The sequence below is a fragment of the Papilio polytes genome, unplaced genomic scaffold (assembly GCF_000836215.1).
Source record: "Papilio polytes unplaced genomic scaffold, Ppol_1.0 DF821400.1, whole genome shotgun sequence".
NCBI classification, from domain to species: Eukaryota; Metazoa; Arthropoda; class Insecta; order Lepidoptera; family Papilionidae; genus Papilio; species Papilio polytes.
Window position 1 is genome coordinate 2234101 of NW_013527804.1, and position 27998 is coordinate 2262098.

Genomic DNA, 27998 nt, shown 5'->3' on the forward strand with positions numbered 1-27998 from the left:
AACTTTAACATGTTGTAATATGGTTTGAAATCTAAGCACTTTTCTACTCGATTGCACAAATGACTTAAGGAAACGGATCACGTAGTTTTGGTACATCACGGTCGTTCTGTATCAGGTTGGTATGACGTAAACTTGTGATTTTATCTACCGTTAGAAAAAATACAGCTATTACAAGACTACAAAAAATTTTAAAAATATATACTACAGTAAAATGACGTCATAAAGCTGTGTACACAAAATCTAACTATAATTTGAATCTTGTGATTGTTTACATGAAATAAGTCATTAAAAATTTTAATGATCAGGAAATAAATTTTGTCAAGGTGTCGATTAAAAAATCCATTGTTTTCGTGGGAATTGTCTACATGTAAATAAAAAACTATAAAACCGTTATTAAAAAAAAAAAACATTTTGTGTGTATCAAAATTAATAAACGTTAAAATGTACGTACTTTAATGCTGATTGAAGTTAAGATTTATTACTTGATAAAAAAATAGGTTTTTGTAAAGATAAAAACAAACTAAAAGTACTGAAAATCGAACCAAAACCATGTCAATCACAGACCTACTTGTGAGTTTATCAAAACTTGTTTTTTTTATGTCGCAGAAAAACACCATGACTCATAAAATCAACAAACTTACGTTCTATTGAGGTATAGAAGTTTTTTTTACAATAGTTATAAATCGCGGTAAAAACAAACATACTACAAACATAAACCAAGAAAAAAAATGTAGCAATAACAAATTACTTGAAGTCAATAAAAATTAAACGAAATTAAAAAAAAAAACTTACCAAACAAATTGATAAATTCCAAATTTAAATCCAAATAGAACACTACAGAACTAAAAACACACTCGACTTGCCACCGCACTGGCTGGAATTAGACTATAGAGGAACACATGTCAAAAAATAAAAAATAAACAAAAGGAAAAAGCGCGCGCCATTCGTCCACTTACGAACGCGACTGGCGCGATGAATCACGAACAAGGCAAAATAACACCAATTAGCCATCTCTACTATAACGATAAATTTAGAACTAGCCATCGCATGCGACTTTGTTTACTATAAAATATTCTTCATAATTATCCAATGTCACGCGATATTCATCCTTTTTACAACCAATTTGAAGACGTTCTGGTAATAAAAAATAACAATTATTTTTTTTTACTTTGCTTAAAAGAAAATAAAAAATGCACGAATTAAGTTCAGTATTCTCGAACTCAGGAACTATGAACTTTCTTTCGTGTTGTAAACAGAGAAATTTTCAGTTTTGACGAAAGTTAGCAACGCCCCACGACTTCGAGCTTAATAACATTAAATAGAAAAATCGAGATAAAGATTTATATACATTTTTAAAGGAAAAATCCACATATTTTCCAAATTTTGGTTTTAAGTTTAGTAGTTTTCGAGTAAATTTTCTATGTAAAAATTTTGTCGACACCTACAAGTCTGTAAAAGCAAATTTAACGCTTTACAAGTCTTGCTTATCGATTTTCCATAAAAAAAATAATAAATAAAAGATGTCAGACCGTCACAGAATACAACACTTTTAAAAAGATTAGATATTCTAATTTTAGGCAGTATACTTGATAAACACGGACGGACAATTCAACTTCAATTATCTATGGTGATTTGTCATACACCACAACGGATAATACTTACGTCAGAGACTTAGAAATTATGGCATTTTCGTCTTTATGGCTTGAAAATATGTTTCTTTCTTCACTTTTAATTGTTTTAAGGACCTACCTATTTAAGACAATACAGTTTTTTTTACAAAAGCTAAGTTACTTGACCTTAGGTCTGCGCAGACATATTTTACTTCTTACTCCGAGTAATATTATAAACTGGCTGTTCCCGTGCGGCTTCATCCGCTTCAACTTTATTTTATTGTTTACATGATGACAAACCATAGCAACCTTGCTTCCTTGATGTTGGCAGCTTGTATTTTATGGTCCCTTTCCCACATGAATGTGTTTTTCCAATTTATTTAACCCCCAAGTATCATAGCGTTAAAATATATAGCCTAAAGCGTGTCGTAAGTGTAGGGCTTTTTATTAAATAAAGAATTATTTAAAAACATACTGTGAATGTTGAGATCCTACGCCAAAAAGTAGTGTGTGTTTACGTTTTATTACATTAAGTATAGATGCAAAAGTTTAGAAGGATGGACGTTTACTAGAGTTTGTAGCCTTAATGGATGTACGGATCTCGATGAAATTTAGCATATATGTAGAGGATAGTCTAAAAGACCATATAATCTACTTTCTTTTGTATCTTTAATGCAATAATTATAAAGACAAAAATATTGTCCGGTCAACCTTAACAACTGCAATTGCGCTCGCTGTTTGTACATATCTATGTATAAAATATTGAACCGTAGTAATTATAATGATTTGAATATAATGTAATATACATCAACGCCATGAATAACTCGACGGGGGACGGATTGATCGACGACTTTCTTACACCGGCTTGCGCTTTTACCTTAATACAAGGTTACCAACATAACTTTTTAATAACTAACTGTTCCCGTGCGGCTTCATCCGCATGGGATTATAAAAACTTTTTTTCGTTACATTTGTGACATTCTTAATTGCATTGTCAAAACTCAAATGCAAAAATGATGGCAATTTTGCTTCCTTGATGTTGGCAGCCTGTACTTTATGGTCTCTTTCCCACATGAAGATTATTTTCCAATTTATTTACCCCTTAAGTATAATAGCGTAAAAATATATAGCCTAAAGCGTGTCGTAAGTGTAGGACTTTTAAAAAAAATATATGCTGTGATTACTGACATCCTACGCAACGAAGTAGTGTGTGTTTACGCTTTATTATATTAGTACACTCATTTTAAAAATGCTTAATGGAATTCACTCTTTTTAATATACTCCTTCTAATTTACAAAGAAAAAAAAAGTAGGGAACATATAATAACTGAATCGTGGCGAATCTCAACATACGCAACGAAAAATAAACTCTCACAACAATTAACTGTTCATTGAATTACTCTAAAATAAGTGTTAGAAAAGGCGTAGGTGGCAACCCTAACCTTGCGTATCAGTGCGAAAGTTTGAAGTTGTGACATGGACAATGTTTGTGTATGCAAATTGAATGGTTGCAAGAGAACAAGCCGAGAACAGCCGCTACAAACAACTGCGTCTAAGTTCCAAGTGAATAATAGGGTTGCCAGTTGCCACTCTTAAATTTAACAAAAACATGCAGACGAATCGTTAACCTTTTCCTGCTGGTTAAATAACATAGATTTTAAGTAATTTTACTTTATAAAGTTATTTTGTATTAAGGAATTTATCTTTCTATGTAGTTTTTGCCTGTCATTGATAAGTAATTTAGTAATTTATTTTAATAATAAGGGGCAACCCTAATCACAATGTTCAAATTCATAGTCCTACCTTTTAGTTATAAATAATATTGGTAACTTATAAAATAGTTTACGACATTATCTTATGAAGCTTGTTCGAGCCTTGAATATTACAGTTGTACTAAAACCTCAATGGGTAACTAGGGATTTATGCTTTCACGAAACAATAGGGTAAACAAGTATCGTTATAGAGACAAGAAACCATAAATTTACTGGTTAAAATACCAAAAATGATGTAGCTTTTTACGGTAAAAAAGGAGATATAAAAAAACAGAAGTAGGTAACCTACGTGTCCTGTCAGACTATGGTCTACAATCTCCATCTATGCCTTTCATCGAAATCGGTACAATTGTTAAGACGTCAAACTCTAACATCCATCTAAGCTTTCGCATTTATAATATTAAATTCAACTGATTGGACATGAACGTCACGGTTGTATATATTTCGTTACATGATAGAGAAGAATGATATTACGTTGATGTAATAAGAGTGAGATAGGTATATAAAGTGATTATTTAACTTTTTAATATCATAAAAAATATGTAAAGGGAGATTTTAAATATTTATAAAGTCATCGTTTTCCCTACAATAGATGATTATGTTCCATTCTTTGTTGCCGAAACGTTAATACATTAGCAATCCAAACAATCGTTTGAACATAACAATACGAAATAGGCAAGGCCATAGTAATTATGCATGCTTAGCGGTGCAAAACAAATCGATCGATTACATCTGAGGTCATTCTTAAGGTTGCGTGCATGATCGCATCTTTCTTCCCACGCTATGACGTGTGCTGTCGAGACTTAATAATGTACACAATTATTTATCTTACTAACATCATTAATACACAAAAATCAAAAAAACGGGACCTGCAAGCATTACCTTTCGGATAAAAAAAGAATTATCAAAATCGATCCACTAGCGGCGGAGTTATGCCGTAACACACATAAAAAAATAAAAAAAAATATACAGACAAATTGAGTACCTCCTTCTTTTGGGAAGTCGGTCAAAAAGTTTAGATAGATGGATGGATTGTTAGAGTTTGTAGCCTAAACTACTGAACGGATCTCTATGAAATTTGGCATAGATGTAGAGATGAATTACACGCCGACGGAGTATCGGGCACAAGACACTTTATTAATGCATTTTTATCCCACTAACATCAATATGCCCGCCATCTGTTAAGTGTATGATCGCGTAGAATTCTCGTAGTGTCTAATTACTAAAAAGGAATAAGATAAAAGTTACCTCTAATTTGTTAAGATGCAATGGAAACCGTTCAGTTATAACCAGAGAGTCAGTTGTTTTTTAGTGTTTTACCACATCGTTACTTCGACAAGCATGTAGCTGATTGTTATTCAATATCTTTAAATAGTTGCTATGTCAGTTAAAAGGGTTAAGAACGTTAGTTATGAGTGTGGTACATCGGTAGAGGTAGACCTAGAAAGAGATGTATGGATTGCCTGAAAGGTGAGATCGAGAAGGGAGTGACTGAGATGACGGATGATAGATTTATTTGGAGGACGATTACCTGTTGCGCCGACCCTACAGGTGTAGGATAAGGCCTACCTTATCCCTTATCCACTAGGATATGATGAGTCAAAAGGGTTAAGAAAAGTAGAAGGGAATATGTCCACTTTTGTCACCAGCCCATAGAATGGTAGGTCATTTTATAGGCTAGCTATAATTAATAAGGCTTTATTTTAATTACTTTATATCTATTTTACATTTTACCATCCTTTAGGAAGCCATGTGACCTGACGTGACTTAGACGTGACCACACAAATCAACAAAAATGCAAACGAAAACACCGTTATTTCACAAGAATTATTATGCCCCGGTTTGCGGTAATGAATTTCCGTTTTATTTACTTAAATTTCATTGTATATGACTAACACACAAACACTAGATAGGGATCCATAAAACTAGAATAAAATATTTGAAGTACGTAGGGTTGTGTAGATTTCTCATCGACATTTCAAAAATATGTTGAGATATCAAACTACAATGCAATTATCTTTACAATTAGTGCAACTGCAGCAAAACTAAGTAATAGGCATATTTAGTTACAAAACAACTAAAAGTAGCTTGTGTGTATTTTTTATCACTTGGAGTGCATTCATTAGGCAGTGCGTCCCAGAGCATTGACCCCGCCGTATCGCACGCGCTGCGCTCTGCACGAACTCATTTATTTTATCGATATCGATAATTATCGATGAAAGTTCTATCGATTTATTTCATCGAGATATCGATATATTTATTGACAAATATTGTCAACTATAATTGATAGAATGGGCATTATGCTTTGGAATATCATTCGAATTATTCACCGTTTTTACGTGAAAAAATAATTGAATTACATTGGAAGAAAAAACATATTTAATGACAAATCAAAACTCTTCAGAAAGCTATTTATGAAGCTTTACATTAACACACGTTTAAATATTATTTTATGTCATATATTACGTTACAAAAAACACTACTTTTTAAGAAATATAATAGTTGAACTAAATAGACTTTTCAAAGTTGTAATATCTAACATATCGATAAAATTCAGATTTATCGATAAAACATCACGCATCACTAAGTACACATAAAAAACGTAATATCCTGCACACGTGTGTACTAAGCCTCTCGATATTACAGTACAGTTGTATTTAGACAACTCACTCGAGAATTGACCACTAAAGAGAATGGTGAATGAAGATTGATTTTAGTACTTTAGTTCAACTAGAGTACGTACCATAAGATTAGTGAATGATTGAATGGGAACAGGCAATATAACGCCTCAATTAAAATTATTTACATCCTCATTATGTTCTCTAACTTGCAGGCTTTACTGTTTCATTTATTAATATTGTCAAGAAGAAAGATTTGATTGTATCGAATAGACGTCGAAACTACTGGAGGCATTACAAAAATTCTTTTACTATTAGCAACATTATTATTTTATTTCTCTGTGGCTAAACTTGCGGGTAAAATATAGTCAAACAGATAAGTGGAACGATCAAAATGCACATACAATTGAACAAGATATTGCTATCTCATTTTTCTGAAGGAAAAAGAAAGAGATGGATATGTTTTAGCACGAGTTCCTCAGTGGAAACCCGTTAAATAATGTGGCATATCAGTAATGATAACAGCAATGCTCCAGCTTGATTGCGTTGTAACTGGGACATCGTGATATTACAGAGGTAAGCCCACGCCCTAATTAAACTACCTACGTTTTATTGCGTTCCATTTTATGTATACTACGAGAATAAAGTCAAAGCTTATCAATAATTAAAGTATATGAATTTTAAGAATACTAAAACAAATATGTAAATAATTTAAATTTTGTGTCGTAACAAAAAAAGACCTACAGCAAAATAAATATAAATACTCGTAAAATAGGCACTTGAAAAATAGACTAATTTATTTAGTCTGCTTTTCCAGTCTGCCATATATCTATACTAATATTATAAAGAGGAAAGATTTGTATTTTTGTATGTATCGGAATAACTTAAAAAACTACTGGGCCGATTTCAAAAATTCTTTCACCATTAGAAAGGTTATGTATCTGTGAGAAACATAGGCTATATTGTTTAATTTCTTTATTAGTTATAAATTTCACGCGGACGGAGTCGCGGGCAAAAGCTACTGCAAAATATTGCAACTAATTAACTTCTTAATCGTCGCTAACTTTAAGATATTTGCTTCATTGGTCACACTCTAGTGTGCAGGCAGCCTAACGTTCAAGTCTCCATAGACAATAAAATGTGGAACAGTATGTCGAGACGCGCTTTAATTAATTGATAGTGGATAATGAGATAGTTGAGAGAGAGTACCATAAATAACAGAAGCGATAGAGATGGGCAAGTGGCTTACCAGTCTTGCTCGTACTTTATTAATCCGGTTTTTTTTTAATATTCACAGATTATATTTGAAATTTACTACTATTTTTTATAACCAATCTAAGAAAGCTCTAGGCTTGTGTTAGGATAAAGTTTACGCCAATCTACAAGTCATGTAAGAGGCTAAAGAAAAGATCAATGGATTGGATTGATAAAACAAAATTGATAGAAGAACGAAATAAAATTTATTTTAATACACTGTGTTTTTTTTAGTTTAGTTTGAGAGTAGCCCCAGTGGTAGAGAAGGTAAGGAGTAAAAGGTTAGCATGGGGCATGTTATGAGTAGGGATGAATCGCATGTAACAAGGAGAACGTTAGTTATGAGTGTGGTACACCAGTAGAGGGAGACGAAGAAAGAGATGGATTGCGTGAAAGGTGCCATCAAGAAGGGATGACAAAGATGACGTATGATAATAAGTGGAGGACAAAAAAAGATGTGTTTAAGTATTTGTAACACTTGAAGATAAAAAATAAAACAGGGAAATAAGAAAATACAGTCTGTTGCAAGTACGTTCACAGAAGCGGTGTGAATGAGACATGTAAATACGTCTGGTGAACTGCATTCGTTATAAAAAATAAACATATTCGCCTCCGAGACATCCGGCACACGTGGTCCACTATAACTAGAGTGACCAAGCATTTCTATTGCATTTATTTTTAAAATGTGGCAAATAAAATAATGATTATACCCATAACAAAGCGTCAAAAATTCGCAAATTTAATAGTCCACAATGTATTGAATAACTATAGATTAACTATTTTTTTTTAGAATATTTATAATTTAATAGAGAAGAAATCTTACTAATATTATAAATGGACGTTTGAGTGTTTGTAGCCTAAACAGCGGAACGGATCACGATGTTCGGCATAGTTGTAGACGACAGTCGGAAAGAAACACACTGACTTTTGTTTTTTTTTATTCCAGGCGGCAAAAATCGTTGGCAAAGGCTAATAAAAAATATATCTTACATATCTTTTTATTTTAAAAGAGGACCTAATATCCCGTTTTGGATTACTAAATCTATGGTCACAGTACGACTGGAGCAATATTTACGCTCTCATAGTGCGAGCTTTATTTACATATCGCCACAGATGTATTGCGGTCCAAATACTTTTTCTTCGTACGATATACGTAATCTTACTGTAAAACAACATTCCGTTCCTTATTTGCTTTAGAAGGTCAATAACATACTAGCTACTACCTATTACTTTGTGAAATATAACTGAAATTATAAATTTATAGGAAAAGTAACTATCGCCCGCGACCCCCTCCGCGTGTAATTTATAAAATAACAAAAGTTAACCTGTGTGTTCTTCCAGACTGTCCTCTAAATCTGTACCGAAATCCGTTTAGGCTACAAACTCTAACAAACATCCATCCATCTAAACTTTCGTATTTATAATAGTATGAAATACGATGTATCAAAAAGATTTTTTTAGTAATAAAATAAAGTTATTTAAATGCGCTTCATGTACTATACTAATTTGTAGATTGAAAGATTTGTACTTTTATAAGTATATTTTATAGTAAAAACTACTGGACCGATTTTAAAAATTCTTGCACCATTCGAAAGGATATTTATCTGAGAGCAACATAGGCTATATTTTTTTATTATTTTCTTAATTTTATGCGGACAAAGTTGCCACCAACAGCTAGTATTTTATAAATATAATTAAGAAATATGAAAAATTTCATCAAAACCACCTAACTCTTTAAATCTAATAAAAAGAGTTTGCATATGTTTTGAATAAACTTACCCATTTCGGAAATAGCATACTTGTAAATCGTAACACAAACAGTTTTGGTTTCTGTATAACTTGTGTTGTAATTAAATTATTTGGTCTACGATTGTGAAAACTATTCAATCTCAATTATATTTATTCCAGTGTGAACCAAAATGGCCCTGGACCCAGAAGTCCTTTACACTTGACAACTAGAAATTTAGTGGCAAGAAAAACCGATAACATTTTAAAAGGCAAAAAAAAATTAAAGATCTTTCAACGATATGTTGCAAGTTATATCGCCTATTAAAAAAAGGAAAAAAGTCGATATTCACCGTTCACATCACTATTTCAAACGCACATAGTGTAATTTTAAAAGCGGTCTCAGTTAAGACAAACAAAGATATCGCATTAACTTTCCACAAAGGGCATCGTGCGTTGTTGGATTATAACACGAGGAAAGGGGGCAAAGGGGGGGCGAGTAAACAAACGCACGAACTTGAATAATTAAAGCGTTGATTTTATACACTATAATCGTATGCTTTTCGTTTTGTTTGTTAAATCATAACTAACTTTAACATGCGACTTTATCTGCGCGCTATTAAAAGCCTAGTCACAAATCTATACTATTATAATAAAGCGTAAACACACACTTCTTTGTTGCCTAAGATGTCAGCAATTACAGCATATTTTTGAATAACTCTTTTATTAATAAAAAGTCCTACACTTACGTCACGCTTTAGGCTATATGTTTTCACGGCATGAAACTTAGGGGGTAAATATTTTGGATAAAAGCCCAAATGTGGGAATGAGACCATAAGTTGCTGCCAACATCAAGGAAGCAAGGTTGCCATGGTTTGTCATAATGTCATGTCATTTTGACATTTGCAATTGATTATTTGACACATGTAAACAATAAAATAAAATTTTCATAATTTTATGAGGATGAAGTCGCATGGGAACAGTTAGTATAGCATATGTGATGCAATTTTTGCATTTCTAATGACAAAATATATTTTAGTATGTATACAAATATAGGAGGAAATGGAGATAGGAGCGTCGGTGGCTCAGTGGTTTAAGTATGACTACTACAAGCGATTTTCGAATTTTCATACGTACATAATTTACCCGACGTTCTTACGGTGAAAGACAACATCGTGATACCTGCACATATCGGCGAAGAAATTCAAAGATATGTGTGAAGTCAAACCGCAGTGCAGCGTGGTTGACTATGACCTAGTCAACCTAAGTATTGTGAGCTGGTGATGATAATGATAATTTTTTTTTTTATAACATAGGTGGCAAACGAGCAAGCGGCCACCTGAAGCCGCCAAAATGAAGCGACCGCTGCCCATAGACATCCGCAATTGCAGATACGTTGCCTACCCTTATCCGACAGAGGAGGATATGCACATAGAGGGAGTTATTTCCCCTTCCTATGCATCTCCTCTACCGTCAAATCCAGTTCCCGTTCCGATCCTCCTCTTATAAGAAAAGGGTGGTAAAGAGAAAAGGACTTAAATTAGGCCTCCGGCACCACACTCATCAGACGAAACACGGAAATGCTTCCATTTCACGTCTGTCTTCTGTGTGGTCGTGGTATTACACCGGGCGTGCCGGCCCATTCGTGCTTAAGATGTTAAAGAGGGCACTACCACTGTTAAAATGATACAAATATATATTTTTACAAATGTCTAGTAGTTTTGAGTTTGTTGCATACAAAAATACAAATTTGGAAGGATAATATCATCTATTGCTAAATATGCATTGCTAATCGAAACCCTGAATCAGTCGAATATTTTTGCTCCTAAAATCCAGAACATCAAAGTGTTTTGTTTTCACAATTCCAAGCGTTGGATTCCAATGAAGGATAAAGTTAGAAAATGTCTGAGGCGGGGTAGAACTAGGGTTGCCACCTTTTCGAATATGGTCAGAATTATTCGCGTTTACATTGTGCATATTCAGGCGGGATATTGATGCATTTAGGTCAGTGGATTTAAAACGTGTTGTCATGTCGTTATTTTTTAAGTAATCAATGATTGAGTCACCTGTCGTAATTTTGCGGCGGAAACACAGAGGTAGTCAATGACGCCCATGGACACCCGCAACACCAGAGAAACTACAGATGCGTTGGCGGCCTTTAAGGAAATTGTAGACTCGCTTCTTGAAGGGCCCTAAGTCGTACTGGTTTCCCCACCCGATTTAGAACATTTTTTTAAAAGTTGACACCCCTGAGTACATATACCCGTTGGTCTGGCGACGTATTTTTGGTGATTACAAGAAATTATAGCGTCGAGACATCCAGGGGTGACTGTTTTTACTTTTGTTACAATATAATTAAAGTTACACAGGGGTTGAATTTAAGATTATTTTTAAATCAATCAGTTTATACTACCTTAAATATATAACATAGGTAACTATGTACAAGGAAGTTTTATGCTGAGTTTTCTATTATATTTAACGAAAGTTACAAATACACCAACAAAAACAATTTAATATGTGCAATGGAAGTAAAAAAAAAATCGTGATGAAAAATTCCCACAAAGATTATTCAATTTCTACCATAAACTGGCAACATTTACTCTATGGTACTACCATATCAACATGCATTTAATCTTGCAGCACGAAATTACACTGCCTTCGGGCTAAACATGCAATATCTGAACACTACGAACCTGTTCTTTGAATTATGTAAACAATGTTGCCATACCATACATAGAATCGAGATATTTTTTACAAAAGCTATTATTAAAGAGCAATCTTTTATTTTTATAGTACTGAAAAAATACAAAATGTAAGGTTGGTACTAACTAAAACATTTCATTTTACAATTGCAACAGCTAATTATAAATATTTCGAACATTTTATGTACAAAAGGAAAATCGCTTCCCTTTCCTTCATTAAAGAACAGAGTGATGATTCATAAATTCCGACGATCTTGGAATTCTTTTTGGCGCCAAAACACAGCGCGCCAATTATCACGGTCGGTGCGTGAGCGCGGTTAATTAGTGACGTCTTTCACTGCGTTGCCATTAATTATTTTTCGTACTACCACAGATAATACAAAACTATACTACTACTACCAACTTCAACAATTTCATATTGGTATCTGTGGGTATGGTACCCGGATCTAACGCGGCTTTCGGACAGACAAAAAAATTTAAATGCGATTTTCGTTATCAGCAGCGGAAAAACATCATCTTCCTTCAGATTTCTCTGATTCTTTTGTTATTACAAACACTGCAATTTTATTATATCTATCGATATAGATGTTTTGGTAGATAGATATTAACGTCGTAAACATCACGGTTACAGTAATTTAATATTAAATACATCGATTACTTAACATAACATATCTTACCACACCCTTTTTATATCAAGTTCCGGAATCTAATTACCTGTGAACAAATAAAACAAATTAGTAAGGCCTCCATGGAGTTTGTAATTTAACCTTAAAAATGTAATATGATCGGAAGTAACCATTCGTTTAAGTGGAAATAGGATACATTTAGACATAAATTTCGGGATCTAGTGCACTTTTTTTTGGCAGACCTTTAGCAGTCTGCTCTTTATTCTTCATTAAAAAAGTTAACATTAAGTAATTGTTTAGTAAATCTGTACCCACATATAAGGATATACTTGAATCCACTTATTACTTATGTAATATTCTAGAGGATATTTTCTAATGAATTTTATACTTTTTAATAATTCTAGTCTACTTCGCCATGGGCGTCGTCAGCAAAGAGAATTGAAAAATAAAAAATGACTATCTTTTGTCCGAGACTCCGTCTGCTTGGAATTAAAAAAACTGTGTAGCCTATATGTTCTTTCAGACTATCCTCTACATCTATACCATATTTCATCGAAATTCGTTCAGCCGTTTAAGCTACAAACTCTAACAAACATCCATCAATCCATCTAAACTTTCACATGTATAATATTAGTATGAATAATGATTACAAAAACTTCAAATAAGACCTAGGAAGGGGAAATTTTCACAACATAATCTGGCAGGGGAAAACATCCCCTAGACCTAGCCTAGAACGGCTAGAAGCCCATTCCTGTTACAGTACATAATTTACCTAGTATTACGTATAGGAACAAGAGGTCATTGACAGATCATCATATAATATGATACACAAGCAGTGTCATCAAGAATTGTCGAGACAAAAGCTATTGGGACAATTGCATTCATTTCAGCACGTTAGTCATTGCCTGGTTATGATGGTATTCAATGCACTAAGAAATTACGTCATTGCTAAAATCGCGCAGATTGTGACAACTATCACACAACTGTTCAGTCCCGATTTGATTCCTCTAAGGTTAAAGTGCGTTTTTTTTGTAGCTGAATGGCCACTGTTTGCCTTGAAGAGGCATTTACATTTTGAGGTGGCCGAGCGCAGACGGCGCTTAGCCTAAACTTCGTTTATGAGTAACTAAGCTCGAGGGCTCCCTCAGGAGCCTCGGCACGAGCCGTTACTTCGTTATTATTACCGGCTTGGGAGGCCACCGAGCTCATAGATCGCTTCGGACGAATTTGCGGGCGAAAAATCTTCTTTTGTTTTCTGAAGAAAATGCTCTTCATAATCGTGTAATAATAATTCCAAACACGTTTGCCAACATTATAGCAATCAGCTTTGCCATATAAATAGATCTACAATGTAAATAACATAACTGACTACCGTATTTAGATATTGGAATGAAAAATAAACAGGCGCCATGTTATTAACAGTCTCAACAAATTATCAGCATCGCAGACGCATTCTTTGGATATTTCAACCATAGGTAGCTTTTGTTCGTAATTACATTTGTTTCGATAGACGACACGATTCGACAGTACGAAAAAAAGGCGGCAATTTTTAAAACAATCATAGATTAAGTACAGAACGGCCAAAGAATAGTTCACGTTGCCTTTTTGTTACAGCTCTACAAACTCACATCCTTCAAACGCGACACAAACCCTCACAAAAAGGGTAGAAAATACATTAAAAAATCATTTCCACTTTCAGCCTGCATCGCTGAAGTGTCCTTTGTCCCGACAGCAAAAAAGCCGAGTGACATTTGACATTCACTTTTTAATGATCGAGGGAGGCAAAGGCCGTAGGGACATAGAGCCACTGTCAACGAGGTTTTAACGTCAATAAGGTTTTAACGTCAAAAGTCCTCGTTTTAATACGGGCGTCACCTAAGTGTACTCCATATCTAGTGGGTTCCGGTGGTTATCAAGGCCAAGCGCGCGGCATAGATTTCTAAAAGAACGAATGATTTCTAATCCCTTGATGATACCGTTTTCGCGATGCGTTCATTTGCAAATCCGTTCAATTTGTAAGCATCATATCTTAACTGTACAAGACTTATAAGAGTAATCTTTGTACAACCGTTTTAAACTTTACGGACTATTCTACATAGGAGTGTAGGCAGCGAATGGACTAAAGGTGCGTACTTACCGACGTTACGCGGTATAATGTTATCAAGTGTATTCGTATCGATCGGCTTGTTACTTGCTGTTTTCTCCGTACTTTTTGTATGAATGCTCGCCGTATAAAATGTATTACACCGTGTAACGTCGGTCAGTACGCACCTTAACAGGCTACATGTTCGTTATTAACTTTAGATATAAAATCTTTAACTTTAGTTGGGTTTTATTTGTTGACATAAAAAATTACCTTACATGAATATTTGGAGATAGGGTGATTTTTTGTCGGCGCATTTTGCAGTTACATTGTTTTAGTAGATGTTCGTTACAAGTCGTGATTGTAGCTCTTATATAGAAAAAAACACTTTCGTCAAACAAAAGTGAAAGGAAACGCACATCCATCCTGTAGGATGTCATTTAATAATCTACAAGCGTATGAACACAATTATTATTTGCATACAACGCTTTTTTGCTTATATTATAATAAAGAACTGAGAAAGATTGTTTTGTTCTTTTTATAAATATACAATTTAACCATTAATACGAACATTTTGTAGTATCATTCGTGCTTACCAGCTTAATAGTCTTTTACTAGCTGTTCCCGTGCGGCTTCATCCGCATGAAATCTTGAAAATTGTATTTTATTGTTTACATTTGTCAAATTATCAATAGCAAATATCAAAATGACATGACATGACAAACCTTGGCAATCTTGCTTCCTTGATGTTGGCAGCAACTTATAGTCTCTTTCCCACATTAGGGTTTTTATCCAAAATATTCACCACCTAAGTTTAATGGCGTGAAATATATAGCCTAAAGCGTGACGTAAGTGTAGGGCTTTTTGTTAAAGAAAGAGTTATTCAAAAATATGCTGTAATTGCTGACATCTTAGGCAACAAAGAAGTGTGTGTTTACTCATTATTATATTAGTATAGAAGTATATTAGATTATTCTTTTTGTAATGACATCAAGCAGTTCTAACGAACACGCTTATCTCTTCAGACGATGGTTAAATCTCTTGCAAACAAGATAATGATACTAAACGAGGTCGTTTTATAACACAATGTTACGTTAGGATATTGTTTTTATCTGCATTCAAATTATAATAATAGTATAGTCAAGGTTTTCATCACAAAATAAAGATATAATAAATTAATATAAATAACTAATTAGGGAAACAAAAGTGACGTGGACAGACCTTAAAGAGGGACAATTTATTTCACTGTTGTCAATGAAAATCTACTTTAAATGAGACGTCTTATTTGTATGAAAATAATCAATAGATTATATATCTATGAATAGAAATAAACAGACTAATTCAATTTAGACCATTGACAGGTCTTAGACTAATCGTTGCCATCACCTGACGATCATTATTTAAGCCGAAAGTTTAAACAATGTAATTGCATTGAGAAAACGCATTTTTAAGTCCGTTTTTTTTAATTTTCTATACCAAAATTGGAAAGAGGGAACATTTTTTTTTGTAAAAATTCTTTCACCGTTAGAAAAGATCTGTGAATAATATGGACTACATTTTTTTTTAATTTCACAAGGGTGAAGTCGCGAGCAACAGGTAATCTATACTAATATTATAAAGAGGAAAGATATGTATTTTTGAATTTTTGTATGTATTCGATACATGTAAAAACTACTGGGCCGATTTTAAATCTATACTATTATAATAAAGCGTAAACACACACTTCTTTGTTGCCTGAGATGTCAGCAAATACAGCATATTTTTAAATTACACCTTTTTTAAGAAAAATCCCTACACTTACGACACGCTATATATATTTTCACGTTACTGAACTTAGGGAGTAAATATTTTGGATAAAAACCCTAATGTGGGAAAGAGACCATAAGTTGCTGCCAACATCAACCAAGCAAGGTTGCCATGGTTTGTCATCGTCATGTCATTTTGACATTTGCAATTGATAATTTTACATATGTAAACAATAAAATATTTTTTTTGTAATTTCATGCGGATGAAGCTGCATGGGAACAGCTAGTCTTTTATAAGATTATTGCGATTCTTTCCACTGCGATTTAATTTACTTTTAAAATTTAAATAAATCACCTAAATCAAAAGATATTTTTTCCACAGTAGATCAACGCCTATTCCGTTCAACAATGCTCTAATCGACTCATTGTGACACAATACACTCGTATCAGACATCAATTCACCTTAATTTCGAACAAGTCCGAGAAACTTTCTCTATGGAATATTATGTAAGATAGACGCCATATTTGAAAAAGAATACTTTCGTTACGAAATACATTTGACTAAAGAAATTTTAAATTCAAGTTCATTAAACCGGTATAATTGTGAAGAAAATCATTCAATATTAGCTTTCGCCCGCGACTCCGTCCGCGTGGAATTAAAAAAAAAACAGTGAGTAACCTATGTGTTCTTCCAGACTATCCTCTACGTCTATGCCAAATTTCATCGAGATCCGTTCAGCCGTTAAGTCTACAAACTCTAACATCCATCCATCCAACCATCAAAACTTTCGCATTTATAATATTAGTAAGAAGTAAGACTAGCTCGCGACTTCGTCCGAGTGACTATATAACTCACAGATAAATTTCTTTCTAAGGGTGAAAGAATTTTTAAAATAGACCCAGTAGATTTAAATTATTTCAATACATACAAAAATACAAATCTTTCCTCTTTATAACATATTTATTTATGTTATATTTAAATGTTTCAGCATTTACCCATTAGAGACTTTTACACTACCTTTTATCAACTTTTTCCCCACTATTGGAGTCTTTATGTAGTTTAGTAACTTATATTTTCTTTAAGGCTCAAGTACACTCTAAACTACTTTTAGTAAAGAATCTTAAATTGAACAAGAATTTAAAAAACGTTCTTTCACCGTCCTTTTTTTTTAAATACCATAAATTCGAATACTCTACATGCAAATTCGATTTGTTTCTCGATGTTTGCCAATAACATTGTTAAGCTGTCAATAAATTAAAAAAAAGGCTGTCAAAGCAACTTAATTAACTGATACATTGATGAATAAAACTGGATTTTCCTTTTCAATTCACCACTTAAGGTGTCCGATCAATTTCGGCCGACCACTTTCGTTGCCAACTGGCTGGACAAAAAGCGCGCCAAACACGCGTCACTTGTCAACTGTCATTTAATTACTTTCACTCAAGTTCAATGACGAATTAAAAAAAAAATCTTTCCTGCCAGTGGTATCTTTATGTGGCATATTTTTTTTATTGGCCATGAACCTGTTTCACCAATAGCGCTTGACTGAATTACGCACGAGATATACAAGTGGTTTACAAATATTTCCCCAGTTGTGCATACTAAGTAAACAGCTTTTTCTATTGTTATGTAAACGATAACGTTTTTGTCAAAGCTACTTGAAAATACCATAAACATTTAGATCGGCACACCTTTGACTAAACTATCGCACTACAGTTGTGCGATTGTCGATTGTTTCGCAGCCCATTCAACTGTTTAGTCGCACAACTAAAAATCGAGTAGTATGCGTCCATATAAGCTGATTGAAATCCAAGCGAGACTAAAGAGTTCATGTTCAGAGTTCAGAGAATGGTTTCATTCGAAGATTTTATCTCTTTTACATTTTTAGCTTTTTAATGGCCTAATGCGTCGTTAGTAGACGTACTATATCCTTTGATTAGACTTGTTTGGTCACTTATTAAGAATGGCTACAAAGGTAGGAGAAGACTGAAGAAAGTGATTGATTCTAAGAGTATTCTTAAACGAGTAAATTCTAATATGACGGCTGTTAAAGATGTATGAAAGAGAACAAAATGCCGACCCTCCAAGGACAAGGGCAGAACCCGCAGCAGCTGTGTTTGCGACAGTATAACTCGATAACAAACTAGTATTTTTTTACAAACTAGTTACCATCAAACACTTGACGTTTTGTTACGTGTTATTTTGACAATAGGCAGACAAAATCACTTTCACTGAAATCTTGTATTCGCCAGTATCGATGAAAGTTGCCATACTTTTATATAAAATTTGCCTGCGGATATACCGGTATAAATTAATTTATGGATTTAATTCTGAATGAAAGAATATGTATTTATTGCCACAAAAAAAGACATAAAAGGATTTATTCTAAAATTATCTTAATATTTTTTCTATATCGAATGGATACAAAGACGGAAGTATGGATGGATAGTTTCAAATATAAAGGTTGATAGAGATATAAGGATGAGTACATACTGTATTCCTTTATAGGTAATAGATGCACGCTTTTATACACCAACACAGTGTGTTCGCAACCTTATAGTCGTAACAGATTTTAGTATGATGGCGTAAAAGTATTACATTTAATGTCGTCCGGTAACTGTTACGCATCAGCTTAAAATTCCTTACTAATGTAACTTCCGGAATATTCTTAAAATAACAGTTAATTTAAATATTTATTACCGTTTTAGTTAACACTCTTTTATATTTAATTCTAGCTTTACTATGCAATCAATATCATCGATACTATAATATTATAAAGACGGATTTGTATTTTTGTATGTATTGAAATAACTCAAACATATCTGGGCCGATTTAAAAAATTCTTTCACCATTAAAAAGCTACGTTATCAGTAGGATAGGCTATGTTTTGTATGACGAAATCGCGAGCAACAGCTAGTCTATACGTGTTTCCAGAACTGGAAGAAGTAACTTAAACAAGTATAACACTTCTAACTGTAAAAATTCAGATTTAAAACTTTACACAACGTAATTCTCAATAAGGTTATAAACCTACATGCAAGATCATGCCCTAAAATCGATTTTATTTCATTGCTCGGGAACATAAATTCGATAATTTAATATCGATTCAATAAAATCGATTAAGCAAGATCCTCTATATTATAGAGGCATAAAAATGTAAATGCCAGTATCGGTATAGTTCTTTTCAAATATCTCGGCTGCTCAAGCTTATCGACTGAACCGCTATACCTAAAATTGTTTCTCAACGTCTTGTTTAAAGTTCAGAGCTTTAAAGATATCAGTATACTACTATATCGGCTTTGTATGAGGTTTGCGCGCGGTTTCGTCTGGTTTATATCATAAAATAACTTTTACTATAAGATATTACATTCATATTTTAATTCGGATTTGTAGAATGGTTACTGTAATTTTTTAATTATTCCACGCATTGGTTTTTTTTTTAATTCAATTTTACCGATCATATGAACTTAAAATATACACACCTATACTGTACAGTTAAAACTAGTGATGTTAAGCAAGCTTTACATTGATTTATTAACATATATCTTTATCTATCTATACTAATATTATAAAGAAGATTTGTATTTTTGTATGTTTTAGATTCACATAAAAACTACCGGGCCAATTTAAAAAAATCTTACACCATTAGAAAGGTAATTTATTTTTTATTATTTTTTAATTTCACGCAGGCGAAGTGGCCAGCAACAACTAGTCTATACTAATAATACAAAGATTTCTATTTTTGTATATATTGAAATAACTCAAAAACTACTAGGCCGATTTTAATTCTTCCACCATTAAAGCCACGTTAAAAGTGATTAACATAGGCCATGTATTTTATTCTTTTTTAATTTCACGGAGGCGAAGTCGCCATCAACATCTTTTTTAAAATATGTACTGGAGTGCTAGTGTTGCTCATTCAGAGGCTGCGTGGGTGAACCGGCGGCAGCGCGTCCCAGGCATAAAGAGGACATTTATTACTACCCAAACAATTGAGTACGTATATGTATTGGTGTTATATTTTATTAAGAAAACATTACCATCTTGAATACTGACTTTTGAAATCAATGAATCCTTGAATTGAACCGAAAAATACATTTACAAATTAAACTTTTAAAATTAATTATTAAATTATTTATCTGTCTATATTTGTACCAGGCTATCTCCGGAATGATTTGACCGATTTTGACAGGACTTTAACGGGAAAGTAGCTGATAGATGCGAGAATGTTATTGACAATTTTATTTGTACACTTTAAGTCGCGGGCAATCGTTAGTTTTAAAAATGTGCTTATCGAATACATGAACATTAGAGTTACCTAAATGTTTGTAAATACGACTGTAACATGTAAAAAGCTTTGTACCAAATTTTCTTGGTAATATTTGTAATACGTGGAATTTATGTACATCAAATCCGTCTTCATAGATCTTTATTGCCAACAGTACTGGGAAGTGTTAAACTGCTTGATGCAGTTGCCAATAGATTTGGTATTAGATCTAGACACGGATCTAACATCGAGGTAATACTTATGTGTTCAGATTCCCATTACAATAATAATCTGATAAAACAACCATTTTGGCTCAAACCTACGGGCGATTTAAAAAATATTGTTCATAAAATATACGTTTCAAATGATATTTTCATATCTATACAGCCACCATTGTGCAGTTTGCGAAATCAATTATAACGTCAAAGATTACGTAGGCACATAACAGAGTGTTTAATAACTAGCTATTCAACGCTGCTTTGCACAGGTTTTTAATAAATTACAACATTATATATAACCTATGTCACTCTGTTATAATAAACGACGAGACGATGGGGACATCCAGAAAGTGTTAAGAATGAATGTGAACGGCTCCAAAGAAAGAGGAAGACCAAAGAAAGTATGGATGGATTGTATGAACGATGATAGGCTTAAGAAAGGAGTGGATTCAGATATGACGGCTGATAGAGATGTATGGAAGAGCACATACTGTGCCGACCCTCCGCAAGGGATACGGGCAAATGGATAATGACTTTTATAATAAAGCTTTGTAAAAGTACTCTTTGACATAGGTTCAATTGTTTTTTTTTTAATTTGTTCAACAAATCAGTCCTATTTATAATGTTTCTATAGATATACTGCAAACTAAGATCTAAACATCGCTTAGGATGTCTAGCACTCAGTATAACATAAGGTTTTTTAATTCATAAGTTTATTCATAATTTGGATCCTGTAAAGAAAACGTCCTTAACATTTGAGATGGTATAATGAAGAGACGAGTTTATGTAAATAAGAGTGTAGCAATATTTCGTATAATACAAGCCGTTGGTATTATGTATGGGTTGACATTTGACAAAAATGGCGGCGGGTCGTAATCTGTCAGTCGTTACCGACTTACCGAATGCCAAGAATCTCTTGTTGTATCTCTAATGTTAGTATAATCCTAATCAAAAAATACTCATTTCCCCTACTCACTAAACATCACACATTACCCACCAACTCCTCACATATAGCTTTAATTTCTTCTTCATTTTCTCTAAATATTACATACATGCTTGTTTATTTTTAAGTCTGTTATTGTAAGATTCATTTGTTCTGTGAAGCGGGGGCCTGGTGATCCATTACACAGGGCTCCACCCTAGTTTGGACACCAGTTCTCTCAATTAAACCATTTTTTTTTATTAATAGTTATATTTTGCTAATGTTTCTGCTGCTTAGTTACAAACAATTCTAACTAAAAATGTTTCAATCATTTACACTCGTTAAAAAAGTTAGACCTCTCTGTTATTTTATAATCTATGCACAACAATCACACCGGTCGGTGACACGTCAATCATTACGGCCTTAACGAGCCATTTCGCTTATCTACTAACCATAGCATGTTATGTAATTGAAGTTTTTTTATTACCGGAACAGTTTTAGAGCGCGCGCATGTTAGACAAAACTATCGCAAAACAGTTTAGTCGCGCTTTAACTTTGGAGGTGCGGACACTACTCGATTTGTGCTTGTGCAACTAATCAGTTGACTGAGCTGCAAAACAATCGACAATCGCACAATAGTTGTGGGATAGTCTATTGTTTTAAATAAATACGAAGAATTTGATCACTTTTCTTTAATTTGAAACGAGCTCTCATTCGCAAACTTCGTTAGCGCAAATTTGGACCATTGATTACGCCATTTTGACAGCGCGGAAATAAAAAATATGCCTGGCATCTACCTTCCAGTGAAAGTTTCGTCGAAATCGGCCCAGCCGTTTCGGAGATTACCAGGAACAACCGCGGCTTGCGTACAGACAGACAGATAGACAAAAAAAAATTAAATGCGATTTTCGCTATCAGCAACTCAAATATAACATCTCCCCGAAATCTGGAATTTTTCTTTTGATATTGCAAACAGACACTCCAATTTTATTATATGTATAGATAGTTAAACATGATCATCTATTGTTTTTGTTTGTAGGTTTTGAGGTTATAATTATTTTCTCAATATGCCACAGAAACAAAACATTTGAACCAAAATAAAAATAAAATACATCGTCATACCCTTCCAAATATGAAATTTAGGTTATTAACACATATTCAGAAGAGCTTTTTACGATCTTTGTAATCAAAGAATTAAATTCCTTTCCCACTTAGAGCGGGCGAATACCTTTGACTAAACTTTCGCACAACTGTTATACGATTTACGATTGCTTTACAGCCACTTTAACTGTTAAGTTACACATTTAAAAATCAAATATGCGCACCTTCGTCCATAATATACGCTTATAAGAATCAAAGCGAGACTAAACAATTGTGCGATAGTTTAGTTTCAGGTGTCACACGCTTTTAGAATTATATCGTAAACTCTCAGAACATCATCATCATCTTACTTCTTATCCTACTCCCGTAGGGTCGGCGCAACAGGTTTTTGCCCTCCATATAACTCTATCATACGTCATCTGTCATCACTCCCTTTTTGATCATGTCACCTTTGAAAGAGGTTCAATTTAAAACGTACCTAACTATGACGAGTTTTCAACGTAATTGAATAGTATTAAAGGAAATTTCACCTAAATGGGTCGGAAATTTATGTCCTCGATTGTAAGTCAAGTTGTTTCGAGTAGCACTCACCTACTTAGCAAGTTTTGCTTGTTCACTTGTTAATGGCTGCATAAATGCTATCGAATAACGGTGCTCACTTCAAGTAACTAGTTGCATTTATATTTCAATACGTGTTTTAAGTCAATGTATGTATTTTTTTTAGATAATTATATTGTAACCATAACTTTAATACTCAGACAAGCTATTCCCGCCGGTAGGCTCCGAGATTATCACATTTATTTCTATGACAATTTTAGTGATGTTAATTTCTTTATCGATAAACCATATGGTCGATAAAACTAGTGGTGTTCCACTTTCAAAGCTACAATCATGTGAACATTTTGTAACGAGACGACTAACAAAAAAAAACGCCTAAAAACAACGCAGGTTATAAATGTATCTGTACGAAAAAAGGTCGGTTAAAACACGGCTTGTTTCTTTATATTATTTTCCCTTCGTGTGCACTCTCTGCTAATTAGTTATCTGTTAGAGGCGGTTTTGTCTCGTTGCAATGAACAAGGCTTTTTTTTCTGAAGTGATACACCGCGGTTCTACGCGATTGTACAACACTAGTCGATAAAAATTGTATTGTTGAAATTCGCTTATCAGAGGCGCACGTGTTTTTACAGAGTATAGGCGTTTTTCTATTGTTTTTATTAATCTTTTATGTCAAGGTTATTGTAAACTTCAACTTAAAAATTTGTTAAAAACATACTGTCATCCCTATCATTGTTTTTGAGAAAATAGAGATGAAGATATTGTTTCAATCCGAATGAGCGAGATAAGTATGTAGAAAAAGAATATTAAAACTGTTTTTAGATAATTATTGTCCATGAAATTTAGCATACATGTAGAGCAGTGTCTAGAAAACACCCTTTCAGTTCGGAATTTTTTATTACGCGCGGATGAAGTCGCGGTCAAAAGCTAGCGTGCAATAATAATTAAATTGTTTCCCTTTTTTATACACCCTTTTTTGTGACTTATAATGTAACCCAACCAGGAAGCAATATGAAACGTGGAATAGTAAACAAAACACTGTTGCATAATGCAAGCCGCAACTCTTGTTTGTCTTTTAATTGTCTTTTTAGGATTTGATTAATGTTATTTACATGTTGGTTTTTATGTAAATACGATAATATACTCTGTAATAAAGCAGAGGTTCCCAACCTCGTGCCGAACTTCATATGTGCTCGCTAATATTTGACACAGACTGATTTTTTTCATTAATTAAAAAGTGAATCCCTTATATTTATATGTTGATTTTAATTGTTTTAATGTTAGGTCTAGGTCTAGGTGTCTAGTTTTATTCAATATTCGCAATTAAATTAAGCGATATTATATGTATGAGCGATTGGTAAACATATTTCTCTGGGTGTTTGCAATTTGAATCATAGTTTTATTATTAATAGATTATGAATACAAGAAAATAAATGATTGGAAAACGAGAAGTTATGGAAGGAGTTGGTCGAGTAAAAATAGGTGGTGCCATTCGATCGATATTTTAGAACATGCTTCAGAGTAGGTACGAAAAAGTTGGGAACCCCTGCTCTAAGGTATGGGTAATGACGGATTTTTGTGCCACGATTCTGGCACTTTTACAATTTTATAAATCTTACATATGTAACACGCACATTACTGCTGAATATCAGTGCCCACGACGCAGTATTGCCTAGTGTAGGCATTGTCTGGTGTAGGCATTGCCTACTGTAGGCATCACCAGATTTTAAAAAAACTTTCGAGTTTTAGTTTATAGTAAGTTACAAACTCCTGTTTAGAATAATTGCACCTTATAAACAATACTATCCTATAGACTATTCAGCGTTTAATCTTATATTTTTATGACTGATCATGACCAGTCATACCTGGTCATTATATTTATGGAAAATGTTTAGTGAAGAGAAAAGAATAATTGTTTTTGTTCTTTTTTATGTTTGTAAATATTTTAAATGCACCTATTTAAATGCAAGATGTATTCTTAATAAATGAATAATTCCAATTATAATCAGCATATCGTTTCTATCTAGTGTTTAATAATGTGTTAACTCATAAATATTTATTATCTAATTACTAATTCCGCTTTAGTAACTAATAGTAACTTTAGTCTACCACGGAGCTTAACGTAAAGGTAAAATTCATAGGAAATTCTACAAGAAAAAAATAATATAAATTCAGAGAACTAAATTTGAACATAACTTTTGAAACTCGTATTGGATGATATTTATATTTCTACTAAAAAGTAAATAAAAGCAATATATTTTTTGTTTCCCCAAGTATGGGTTTAATTTTTTTTTAATAATTAATGCTTCGCATATATCATTTCGGAGGTGCCATGTATATGATCTACCAGGAGCACATAGAATAGACATATCTTTGTCAAGGCAATCCCTTGGCTCGATACAATCGTGCGCTGCAATCGATGTGCCAATGAACTTGACTACAGACAGAATAAGTCCCATTCTATTTGTCACACGAAGAAAGACTACACAGCCTTTTATTTTCAAATAAGGTGGGAAACAAGCAATGGGCGACCTAAATCCGCCAAAATGGCGAAGCGACCGCAACCCATAGACAACCGCAATTGCAGTTGTGTTGCCTACCCTAAATCGACGGAGGAGGAGACGCACTTAAAAAGGATATTTTCCCTTCCTATGCGTCTCCTCCACCGTCAAATCCACTTTCCCGTCCAAACCTTTCCTTATAAGAAAAGGGTGGAACGGAGAAGGGACTAAGATTGGGCCTCCAGCACCACACTCATCAGACGAAACGCGGAATTGCTACCGCTTCACGCCTAGTTTCTTTGTGGCCGTGGTACACCGGGCGAGCCGGCCCATTCGTGCGAAGACGTTAAAGCGGGCTCTACCACTGTCAACTAACATCTAAAGTCTAGTTGTTAACTAAACAAAAGGTAAGTAATATATTACTCTTACTAAAGTTACATAGGACACCGTATAGTAAACTCTGAGTGTTGCAGTAGTCCTAGTCTAGGATCCTTCCTATTTGAAAAGATTATTATTGTATAACCAGCAATCATAACCGGCATGGTAAAGACAAGGTTACTCGGTAGTCGCTAGGAAGTTTCTATTGAAATTTTAATTAAAATTCAGTAGTTTTTGAACAAACAAAACCTTTTTTTATCAGTGAACTGGAAAGATTTCTATTAAGGTCAGACTTAACAATCTTTAGACTAAAGTAAAGTGAACTTTGAACAGTTGACCTATTTTTATGTCATAAAAATATTAAAAAGAAAAGTGGAACATTTGAACTAAATCAGTAGGCTGTGAAATTGATCAAAAGAAAGCTTTTTTTTGTCATAAAAAACATAATACGGTAACGGGAGACTAAACCTGTACAAAACTTTTAAAAATGTTTTCTCCGTTATATTAGTTTCGCAATTTTTGTCGCAATCCTTTATCAATGTCAAATCCGTTCTAGATTTCCGAAATCGCAAATAACACACTCGTACTGAATAACAATACAACATAACAAATGTAATTTCAAACACGTATACACTTTCTACAAGCACATACGGATTTCTCGATAAAAGTTGTTAAAACAACAAAATATATATCAATCACAACTGTACTTGTTATTTACATATAACAACGCGCGCACGCCTTCAACTAAACTATCGCACAACTGTTTAGTCTTATTGATTCATATGAGTTTTTATGTAGGTCCGGACACTACTCGATTTTTAGTTGTACCACTAAACTGTAGAATTGACTGCGAAACAATCGACAATCGCACAACAGTTATACGTAAATTTAGACAAAGGTGGGCTCGGTATTAAAACGATAGCCCAAAACATACATAAAGTTGCCATATAGAGGTCCTCATACTTTATGTTATCCTGGTACCTTCAAGGAACTATCCAATTTATGAAACAAAATATTTCCACATCAAAACTACTTCTAAATTCGATTGTAAACTTAAAAATAACAATTTATCGGTAACATAAACAAAACCCTTTTTGAAGTCTATTAAGTGACAGGTCATTAACCTATAGATCAAACGGGGTACGTAGTACAAGCATGACCGCGTACTGAGAAACGGAGCAAAGCATCAAAGCCAAGTAGTTGATACGCTACTTCATAAATGCATTAGAAAGTTATTTCTAAACTACATTGTGATACAACGATCATCATCATCATCATCACCAGCTCACTATACGTCCCCGAAGTCCCGGGCTCGAAGCCTACCCTAAGTAAGGGTGACTAGGCCATAGTCAACCACGCTGGCCAAGTGCGGGTTGGTTGACTTCACACATATCTTTGAATTTCTTCCCCGATATGTGCAGGTTGCATCACGATGTTTTCCTTCAAAGTTAGAACGTCGGGTAAATTATATACATATGAAAATTCGAAAATCACATTGGTACATGGCGGGATTCGAACCCAAGACCTGTAGATTACAAGTTAAGTGCTTAAACCACTGAGCCACCGACGCTCTTTATGTACACCAACATGTACGCAACTGGTTTATGCACTCCAAATAACTCTATCATACGTCATCTCAGTCATCACTCCGTTTTTGATTACGTCACCTTTCACGCAATCCATCCATCTCTTTCTATTTCTATCTCTACCCTTGTACCTCCACACTCATAACTAACGTTCTTACTACATTCCACTCTTGAATATCGTTCATCAATAAAGCGTCCTAAAAAAGTTCTAAGAACATGCAATCCATTCCAGGGATGACTGACTCAATCCCATCTCGTTTATGGTATGGTGACAAACACGCATAATAACCTTGTGATTCATTGCATTGTATTCAGGTATGGAATTTCCGATA

At 33.7% G+C, this 27998-nt stretch overlaps 1 protein-coding gene across 2 annotated transcripts in view; it reads right to left on the reverse strand.

The window, feature by feature from the left end:
• The window catches only part of LOC106108863, an 83923-nt gene that overhangs the window by 41859 nt on the left and 14066 nt on the right, over nt 1–27998 (reverse strand). The window contains exon 1 of one of the 2 annotated variants that reach the window (XM_013290159.1): nt 793–943. The exons of the other annotated variant lie outside the window; for it this stretch is intronic. The gene's annotated coding sequence lies outside the window, so the exon portion shown is untranslated. Of the gene's footprint in view, nt 1–792; nt 944–27998 lie in introns of those variants that run through there. 2 annotated transcript variants of the gene reach the window in all.